The sequence below is a fragment of the Triticum urartu genome, chromosome 5 (genome assembly GCF_003073215.2).
Source record: "Triticum urartu cultivar G1812 chromosome 5, Tu2.1, whole genome shotgun sequence".
In the NCBI taxonomy this organism is placed as follows: Eukaryota; Viridiplantae; Streptophyta; class Magnoliopsida; order Poales; family Poaceae; genus Triticum; species Triticum urartu.
In genome coordinates, this window is record NC_053026.1 from 363,689,299 (window position 1) to 363,700,504 (window position 11,206).

Sequence of the window (11,206 nt, forward strand, 5' to 3'; positions counted from 1 at the left end):
TCCCATCCCACAATTTAATTAGATCCTAATCATGCAATGTGTGAGGATTGATCTAATGCAATAAAACTGGGTAGTAGAAAAGGTATGATCAAAGTGTTACTTGCCTTGCTGATGATCCGCGAAACCTAACGATTCGAAGTAACAGGCGGCGCACTCCGGGTATTCTATCGCAGACAAACAAACAAGCATACAATAAGTACTCATCTAATGCACAGGTAAAACTCAAATAAGAGATCTAACTAGAAGGTTCAACTTAAGAACTCCGGTTGGCAAAAAGAATCAAATCGAACGAAGCAACGAAAGTCAAACGGCGAAAGAAAACAACTTCGTTCTACTAATCTGGATCTAGGGCAATTTTACGAGAAAACTCTATGGCTTTGAATCTGATTAAACGAGCGAAAAGTTATACTAAGAAAATCGGATCAGGAATCGCGATCAGAAAAATCGCGGATTTAATCTGAGAAAAAGAAAAACGACGAACGCCGATTTTTTCGGCATGGAAAACGAGGCCGACGAACCTCGGGCGGCGGGATCGTCGCGGCGGCGGCTGCGCGCGCGATCGAGGCGGGGCTGATGGGCTGGGGCGGCTCGGGGCGGCGCTATTTAAAGGCTGCCCCCGGGCGGTGTCCCGCTCGGGTACGGCCCGAAGTCGGTTCGTTTTTTTTAATTCCGCTCGGAAGAAAAATAAAAAGAAATACTAAACGGACTCCAAAAATTCCGAAATAAATTTTCACAGGCTTCTAAAATCAAGCCGCACAAGGTGAACATTTATTTGGGCCCTAAATGCAATTTTGAAAAACACATTTTTCCTAAATTCAAATAAAACAAAAAACTCCGAAATAAAATCTTATTTGATTTTATTAAATCCTCAATATTTCTTTATTTTGGGAAAGTCATTTTATTCCCTCTCTCATATTTTTGTAATAGAAATAATTGATGATAAAATAAATAAAATCAAATGATCCTATTCTCAAAATTTGAGAGAACTCAAATATGAAAATAACAAAAATCCCCAACTCTCTCCGTGGGTCATTGAGTTGCGTAGAATTTCTAGGATCAACCAAAATGCAAAATAAAATATGATATGCATGATGATCTAATGTATAACATTCCAAATTGAAAATTTGGGATGTTACAAACCTACCCCCCTTAAGATGAATCTCGCCCTCGAGATTCGGGTTGGCTAGAAAATAGGTGAGGGTGGTCCTTGAGCAAATCTTCCTCTCGCTTCCCAGGTGGCTTCATCCTCCGTGTGGTGGCTCCACTGAACTTTGCAAAACTTGATAACCTTGCTGCGAGTGACTCGGCTGGCAAACTCGAGAATCTTAATTGGTTTCTCCTCATAGGTCAAATCGTTATCCAACTGAATTGTTCCAATGGCACTGTGTCTCTCAAGGGTATGTCAGCCATCTCCGCGTGACACTTCTTCAACTGAGAAACGTGGAACACATCATGAACTCCTGACAATCCTTCGGGCAATTCCAACTTGTAGGCACTTCTCCCATACGCTCCAAAACTCGATATGGTCCTACAAATCGTGGCGCTAACTTCCTTTAACTCCAAAACGCTTTGTTCCCGAAGTGGAGATACTCGAAGATAAGCTCTATCTCCGACTTCGTAAACTGTCTCCCGTTAGAATCTGTATAACTCTTCTGTCTGGACTGGGCTACCTTGAGCCTATCGCGAATCAACTTCACCTTCTGTTCAGACTCTTTAATCAAGTCAGGTCCAAACAACTGGCGGTCTCCAACTTCGTCCCATGACAACGGTGTCCTGCACCTCCTTCCGTACAAAGCTTCGAAAGGGGCCATCTTTAAACTGGTTTGGTAACTGTTGTTGTAAGAGAACTCTGCATATGGCAAATTATCGTCCCAACTAGATCCATAATCTAGCGCACAAGCTCTCAGCATATCCTCCAAAATCTGATTGACTCTCTCGGTCTGTCCATCTGTCTGTGGATGAAAAGCTGTACTGAATTCTAGCCTGGTACCCAAAGTTTCGTGCAACTGCTTCCAGAACTTTGAGGTAAACTGGGTTCCTCTATCTGATACAATACTCCTTGGAACTCCATGCAAACATACGATCCTGGTCATGTATATCTTTGCCAACTTAGCACTGGTATAAGTGGTCTTTACCGGGATGAAATGAGCTACTTTCATCAATCGATCAACTACAACCCAAATCGAGTCATAGCCTGAACGAGTCCTGGGTAATCCCGTGATAAAATCCATGCCTAGCTTATCCCACTTCCATTCGGGTATCGGCAATGGTTGTAACAATCCTGCTGGCTTCTGATGCTCTGCCTTTACTCTCTGACATACATCACAAACTGCTACATACTCCGCTATATCCTTCTTCATTCCGGTCCACCAGAAAATATCCTTCAAATCCAGATACATCTTGGTATTTCTGGGTGAATTGAATACGGTGAGTCGTGTGCCTCTTGAAAAATCAACTTCCTGATTTCCGGGTCATTGGGCACATAAACGCGGTCTTTAAACCATAAGGTGTCGTGCTCATCCTCACGAAATCCTTTAGCTTTTTCTTTGCTCAGTTTCTCCTTTATAGCGGCAATCTCTTTGTCAGCTTTCTGAGCTTCCCTGATTTTATCCATCAAGGTTGACTGAATCTCCATTGCTGCTACATAACCTCTCGGAACTATTTCCAAACACAGTTCACAAAGATTTTCGGCTAACTCCCTTGGTATTTCTCCCGTCATTAACGTATTAACATGGCTCTTACGGCTTAATGCGTCAGCTACTACATTAACCTTTACGGGCTGGTAATGCAATCTCATATCATAATCCTTGATGAGCTCCAACCATCTCCTTTGTCTGAGATTTAAATCCTTCTGTGTTAAAATGTACTTCAAACTCTTATGATCCGTGTACACCTCACAATGATTTCCAATGAGAAAATGTCTCCACGTCTTCAATGCATGCACTACGGCTGCTAGCTCCAAATCATGCGTAGCATAATTCAACTCATGAGGCTTCAGTTGTCTTGAGTCATATGAAACAACTCTCCCTTCCTGCATAGCACTGCTCAAGTCCTTCGACGTGAAGGCGTCGCAATACACCTCATAATCCTGGTCTGGTCTGGCAAAATACACTGGTGAGGTAACTAAGCGTTTCTTCAACTCCTGGAAACTAGCCTCACATTCCTCTGTCCATATGAACTTGGTATCTTTCTTCAACAACTCAGTCATAGGCTTCGCAATCTTTGAGAAATTCTCAATAAATCTCCGGTAGTATCCTGCGAGTCCAAGAAAACTCCGGATCTCTCCAACTGTTGTTGGGGCTTCCCACTTGGTCACGGTTTCAACTTTAGCAGGATCTACTGCTATACCTTCTCAGATAACGTGTCCGAGGAATCCTACTTCCTTCAACCAAAACTCACATTTGCTGAACTTGGCATATAATTGATGTTCTCTGAGCTTTCCAAGTACCAAACGCAAATGCTCCTTATGCTCCTCTTCATTCTTCGAGTAAACCAGGATATCATCAATGAACACTACGACGAACTTATCCAAGAACTCCATAAACACTTTGTTCATCATGTTCATAAAATAGCAGGTGCGTTAGTCAGACCAAATGACATAATGGTATACTCGTACAGCCCATACCTGGTGGTAAAAGCTGTCTTAGGTATATCCTGTTCTCGAATCTTCAACTGGTGGTATCCTGATCGCAGATCGATCTTGGAAAATACCTTAGCTCCTTGCAATCGATCAAACAGATCATTGATCATTGGTAGTGGGTACTTGTTCTTGATCGTTACTTCATTCAATCCTCGATAATCAACAACCATCCTTAACGATCCATCCTTTTTCTCCACTAGAAGTACTGGCGATCCCCAAGGCGAAAGAACTTGGAATAACCTTATCCAGAACTCCTTGCTTCTTAATCTTCACCAACCTGGCTCTAAAATGCACCGAATATGACGGAGCCGTGGTCAGATACACCAAATCCATCTCACATGACAAACTCCACATTTAAGTTAATCGTCATTGTCCGGATAGCTGAATACGCAGAATTCCTTACCATTTACTCGGGATGTACCTGTGACTCTCGCTTCCCGCTCAGCACTTCCATGTGAGTTACCATCGACGTGTCCGAGGCCATACCGAACCGCATGGTAAATACGACTGTGCCCCCCCGCGACTTTCAGACAGTAAGACACTCTAGAGAAGTTTTAAGTAGGCAGCTCGCCGTATCCCTTGATAACTCCGCGCCAAAGTGATAGCAAGTTGGTTGACAATAGTGATTGAGCGGATCATCTTTAATACTGATTCCCTCACATCAACCAGCCCTGATCACGAGAGCACCGATAAAAAGCAGAATGAAACGAACAAAACTATACTGGCAGCCCGCAAAGCCCCTAGTGGCCTCGCGGACGGTCACTGCACGGTGACAGGCGCTGCGTCAATCATTAGAATGCCTTAAGCCATACTTATTGTAATAAGCTCTCTTTTGAGACACTCGATGTAATAAGTGTGTGGTTGCTACCCTGCTATAAATCCTCTGAGTACGTGTGGTGTCAGCATTACTGATCCAGGGATGACACCGAAGCACAGAGATCAGACTCTTTGAGGTCTGGTCGCTACAGAGATGATATCAGAGCACACGCTGACTGTAGGACACGACCACTAAGTTAGAGACCTAGAACACTATTCACTCTCTTCTCTTCTGACCTCTCATCTTCTCTACTCTTTAGGATGGTGGATGCAAGGAATAAGTTCACGCAACCGGATGAAGATACACCCTTTGGATGTCACTTGAAGGAAGTCACTAGATACCTGAATATAGGAGTACATAGCTTCACGGGAACCTACAACACCACTTTACCTGAAGAAGAGCGCTGGATGATTCAAGTTCAAGTTCCAGGAAGGACGTTCATGCCAGTCACTGAGCCATAGAATTTTCTTTTGATGCACCAACTTGGAATCTAGGAAAGAGCATGGCAGCTCACATCACCATGGGACGCGCTGGAGAAGTCTACCGCAAGGATCTCAAGGATACTATCTACCAGATTTGTGGGCGCCGAGATGAACACTGGGAGATGATCAGCACCAGGAAGGATAGATCAATCGCAGCTTTTATCCAGGAGCTAAACCAGCACATTCGACGACAGGAGAACCAGATGTGCGCCGACATGATAGACCTGAAGAAGGCAAAGACTAGAATCAAGGAAACTTGGAGGAAGAACTCAAGGCTACACGTGAAGATTATGAAGAGGAAATTGAAGTATTGGTGGAAGATGACGGACCTGATCAAGAAGATTGGAATATTTATGGGAGACCCTACGCCAGTAGATGAAGACGAAGAACCCTAGGAGATTAGCCCGGAAGACTACATCATCATTGACGGCACCGACTCGGAAGCAGATAGTAGCGATGATGACTATGTTGATGAAGCTGGAGCAGATATCATGGAGTCAATGACCGTAGAATATTTCTAATAGACCACCTCATCAGTAGTAGTAGTCCACCATGTAAATATAGTAGTCCGAGCACTTTCGCGATAGATAGATCGATTGTATGCCCTTGTTTGATTGATTGAAGTGAATTGTTTGTTTTGCCTCATGTGCATATGGGTAGTGTTTTCTCTTTAGACCCCCTCTATTCTTATATCTCATCTTTTCTAAACCCTCAGATGCCTCCGAGACGTGACCCCGATTTGCCTTTCCACCGGAGCTCACCCAGTTGATCCAGCAGCAGAACACATTGATGCAGTTGCTAGTCCAGAATCAGAATCAGGGGAACAACAACAACAACCCACCACCACCACCACCACTTGTTGACCACTTAGCCCGTTTTCTTAGGCTGAATCCGCCGGTGTTTTCCAGTAGCACCGAGCCGATAGTAGCAGATGATTGGCTCCGCAAGACAGCTAGGGATTTGACCACAGCAGGATGCACAGATGTGGAGAAGGTGAAGTTTGCCGCACATCATCTTGAAGGACCCGCATCATGGTGGGAGAATTTCACAGCCACTTTCCCAGTTGACACTGTCACATGGGACCAGTTTCAGCAGGCTTTTCGTACTGCACATGTTTCAGCAGGAGCTATGGCCATGAATAAGCGTGAGTTTCGCAACTTGCGCCAAGGAGGAAGGACAGTTGGCCAGTATGTGGAGGAATTTAGTAACTTAGCACGTTGTGCCCCAGATGACGTCGCTACAGATGCAGTGAAGCAGGAGAAGTTTCTGGAAGGACTGAATGATGAGTTGAGCATGCAGTTGATGGTAGAAACCTTCAACAACTACCAGGAGTTGGTAGATCGTGCTCTTATGATTGAAGGGAAGCAGCAGAAAATTGAGAATCGCAAGAGGAAGTATGTACAAGGAAAGTACAATTCAGGAGCTCAGCAGAAGCCACGTTTTACCCCTAGACCGGGAGGACAATTTTAGCATACCCATGGAGGAGGTAGCTCGCACACACAATGGCACCAAGAATGGTAATGGCAACGGAGGAAGCAACAGCCAGAACCGCACCTACCCCTCAACCCCAGCCAAGAAGGACCTAAGCTAAGTCACTTGCTTTAAGTGTTCGAAGACAGGACATTATGCCAATGAATGTCCTGAAGGCCAAAATGGCAATGGAAGTTCAGGGAAGAAGCCGAACCCTTTTAACAGGGGACAGGTGTGTCGGATTTCGGGTTCCGGCAGACCCTTGAGGTTCGAACACTGGGGTGCGCGTGGAGATTTTGCCTCCTACCTTCCTGCACCCCTCCTCCATGCTAGGATCAAAGCTATGAAAATAACAACACAAGGGACATAGGGTTTATACTGGTTCGGGCCACCGTTGTGGTGTAATACTCTACTCTAGTGTGTGGTGTGTGGATTGCCTCTTGGGCTGATGATGATGAACAATACAAGGAAGAACAGCCTCGCGAGGGTCTGTTCTTGGCTGGGGCGATGAACTGTTGGGAGGAGTTCAGCCACCTTTCTCTCTCTCTTTCTCTCTGCTTCTGGCCTCTCTAAGGGGCCTCTTTCTTCCTACCACCCAAAAAAACCTCCCTTTGCTCTCTGGGTGGCTGGTCCTATTTATAGAGGCCCTGGTCCTCCTCCCAAATATTGAGCGGGAAGGGAACCAACAATGGCGGGCTAATTTGAAAGGGGACAACAAGTATCAGCTATCCTGACAAAGGTAGTCTTCGCCTGCGCAAAGCTCTGGTGATGACGCCGTCTTGGGCTCCATGGTGACCTCCGTCCCGTAGTCCTCCTGGTCTTGGTCTCGTTGCACCGAAATGGCAACCTTTGCCTGATGCCTCGGTACTCCGTGGCTGCGCTTGCCCCCTTTGCACCAAAGAGGAAAGGAGGATGCTGCGCGGGCTGGCACCCGCCTGGCGCCCTGAGTCATCATGGCTTGCGTCACGGACACCTCGCGAGGTACCCCGCCTTGATCTCTCCGCCTCCTCGTGAGCCAGCCTGACGAGGCCGTGCCTGAGGAAGCTCCATGTCGTCCGCCCCGCGAGGCTTGGCCCCTCGCGAGGGTCTTGAGTTTGTGTTGGTGAAGATTGGCCATGCTGGGCCCCCCTTTGAGCCACGCCGCAGGCCGCAGGCAGGCAAGTCTGGGGACCCCCGTTCCCAGAACGCCGACAAGGTGAACCACGTTAGCGTGGAGGAGATTGAAGCTCAGCCCGATGCAGTAATAGGTAAGTTTTTGGTTAAGTCATTTACTGCACTCGTTCTTTTTGATACTGGTGCATCGCATTCATATATCACAAGGGGATTTGTGGATAAGTATAACCTACCAACCCAAGCCCTTAGGTCACCCATGTTAGTAACCTCGCCCGGAGCAGAGTATGAAGGGCATATTGAGTGTGCTAGTAAGTCAATTTTGCTTACCACCCCAGAAGGGAGAAGGATCAAGTATGTATCCTGGCATGTGCCAAAGAGGACTCAAGTAAATTGCCTAACATGAGTTGTGCAGGAGGAAGTACCAGTGGTAAAGGATTTCCTGATGTATTTCCAGAAGAGTTGCCAGGCATGCCACCGGATAGAGATATTGAGTTTTTGATTGAGCTATTGCCAGGCACAGGTCCAATATCAAAGAGACCATATAGGATGCCAGCAAAGGATTTGGTGGAAATTAAGAAGAAGATTAAGGAGTTACTGGATAAAGGATATATTCACCCAAGTTCTTCGCCTGGGGATCGCCAGTACTACTAGTGGAGAAGAAGGATGGATCGGTAAGGATGGTTGTTGATTATCGAGGATTAAATGAAGTAACGATCAAGAACAAGTACCCACTACCAATGATCAATGATCTGTTTGATCAATTTCAAGGAGCTAAGGTATTTTCCACGATCGATCTGCGATCAGGATACCACCAGTTGAAGATTCGAGAACAGGATATTCTGAAGACAGCTTTTACCACCAGGTATGGGTTGTATGAGTATACCATTATGTCATTTGGTCTGACTAACACACCTGCCTATTTTATGAACATGATGAACAAAGTGTTTATGGAGTTCTTGGATAAGTTCGTCGTAGTGTTCATTGATGATATCCTGGTTTATTCGAAGAATGAAGAGGAGCATCTGCGTTTGGTACTTGGAAAGCTCAGAGAACATCAATTATATGCCAAGTTCAGCAAATGTGAGTTTTGGTTGAAGGAAGTAGGATTCCTCGGACATGTTATATCTAGAGAAGGTATAGCAGTAGATCCCACTAAAGTTGAAACCGTGACCAAGTGGGAAGCCCCAACAACAGTTGGAGAGATCCGGAGTTTTCTTGGACTCGCAGGATACTACCGGAGATTTATTGAGAATTTCTCAAAGATTGCGAAGCCTATGACTGAGTTGTTGAAGAAGGATACCAAGTTCATATGGATAGAGGACTGTGAGGCTAGTTTCCAGGAGTTGAAGAAACGCTTAGTTACCTCACCAGTGTTGATTTTGCCAGACCAGACCAAGGATTATGAGGTGTACAGCGACGCTTCACGTCGAGGACTTGGAGCAGTGCTTATGCAGGAAGGGAGAGTTGTTTCATATGACTCAAGACAACTGAAGCCTCATGAGTTGAATTATGCTACACATGATTTGGAGCTAGCAGCCGTAGTGCATGCATTGAAGACGTGGAGACATTTTCTCATTGGAAATCATTGTGAGGTGTACACGGATCATAAGAGTTTGAAGTACATTTTAACACAGAAGGATTTAAATCTCAGACAAAGGAGATGGTTGGAGCTCATCAAGGATTATGATATGAGATTGCATTACCAGCCCGTAAAGGTTAATGTAGTAGCTGACGCATTAAGCCGTAAGAGCCATGTTAATACGTTAATGACGGGAGAAATACCAAGGGAGTTAGCCGAAAATCTTTGTGAACTGTGTTTGGAAATAGTTCCGAGAGGTTATGTAGCAGCAATGGAGATTCAGTCAACCTTGATGGATAAAATCAGGGAAGCTCAGAAAGCTGACAAAGAGATTGCCGCTATAAAGGAGAAACTGAGCAAAGAAAAAGCTAAAGGATTTCGTGAGGATGAGCACGACACCTTATGGTTTAAAGACCGCGTTTATGTGCCCAATGACCCGGAAATCAGGAAGTTGATTTTGCAAGAGGCACACGACCCACCGTATTCAATTCACCCAGGAAATACCAAGATGTATCTAGATTTGAAGGATATTTTCTGGTGGACCGGAATGAAGAAGGATATAGCGGAGTATGTAGCAGTTTGTGATGTATGTCAGAGAGTAAAGGCAGAGCATCAGAAGCCAGCAGGATTGTTACAACCATTGCCGATACCCAAATGGAAGTGGGATAATCTAGGCATGGATTTTATCACGGGATTGCCCAGGACTCGTTCAGGCTATGACTCGATTTGGGTTGTAGTTGATCGATTGACGAAAGTAGCTCATTTCATCCCAGTAAAGACCACTTACACCAGTGCTAAGTTGGCAAAGATATACATGACCAGAATAGTATGTCTGCATGGAGTTCCAAGGAGTATCGTATCAGATAGAGGAACCCAGTTTACCTCAAAGTTCTGGAAGCAGTTGCACGAAACTTTGGGTACCAGGCTAGAATTCAGTACAGCTTTTCATCCACACACAGATGGACAGACCGAGAGAGTCAATCAGATTTTGGAGGATATGCTGAGAGCTTGTGCGCTAGATTATGGATCTAGTTGGGACGATAATTTGCCATATGCAGAGTTCTCTTACAACAACAGTTACCAAACCAGTTTGAAGATGGCCCCTTTCGAAGCTTTGTACGGAAGGAGGTGCAGGACACCGTTGTCATGGGACGAAGTTGGAGACCGCCAGTTGTTTGGACCTGACTTGATTAAAGAGTCTGAACAGAAGGTGAAGTTGATTCGCGATAGGCTCAAGGTAGCCCAGTCTAGAAAGAAGAGTTATACAGATTCTAAACGGAAGGAGACAGTTTACGAAGTTGGAGATAGAGCTTATCTTCGAGTATCTCCACTTCGAGGAACAAAGCGTTTTGGAGTTAAAGGGAAGTTAGCGCCACGATTTGTAGGACCATATCGAGTTTTGGAACGTATGGGAGAAGTAGCCTACAAGTTGGAATTGCCCGAAGGATTGTCAGGAGTTCATGATGTGTTCCACGTTTCTCAGTTAAAGAAGTGTCATGCGGAGATGGCTGATATACCGTTGAGAGACACAGTGACTTTGGAAACTATTCAGTTGGATAACAATTTGACCTACGAGGAGAAACCAGTCAAGATCCTCGAGTTTGCCAGCCGAGTTACTCGCAACAAGGTTATTAAGTTTTGCAAAGTTCAGTGGAGCCACCACACGGAGGATGAATCCACCTGGGAGCGAGAGGAAGATTTGCTCAAAGACCACCCTCACCTATTTTCTAGCCAACCCGAATCTTGAGGGCGAGATTCATCTTAAGGGGGGTAGGTTTGTAACATCCCAAATTTTCAATTTGGAATGTTATACATTAGATCATCATGCATATCATATTTTATTTTGCATTTTGGTTGATCCTAGAAATTCTACGCAAGTCAATGACCCACGGAGAGAGTTGGGGATTTCGTTATTTTCATATTTGAGTTCTCTCAAATTTTGAGAATAGGATCATTTGATTTTATTTATTTTATCATCAATTATTTCTACTAGAAAAATACGAGAGAGGGAATAAAATGACTTTCCCAAAATAAAGAAATATTGAGGATTTAATAAAAAAATCAAATAAGATTTTATTTCAGAGTTTTTCGGTGTTTTATTTGAA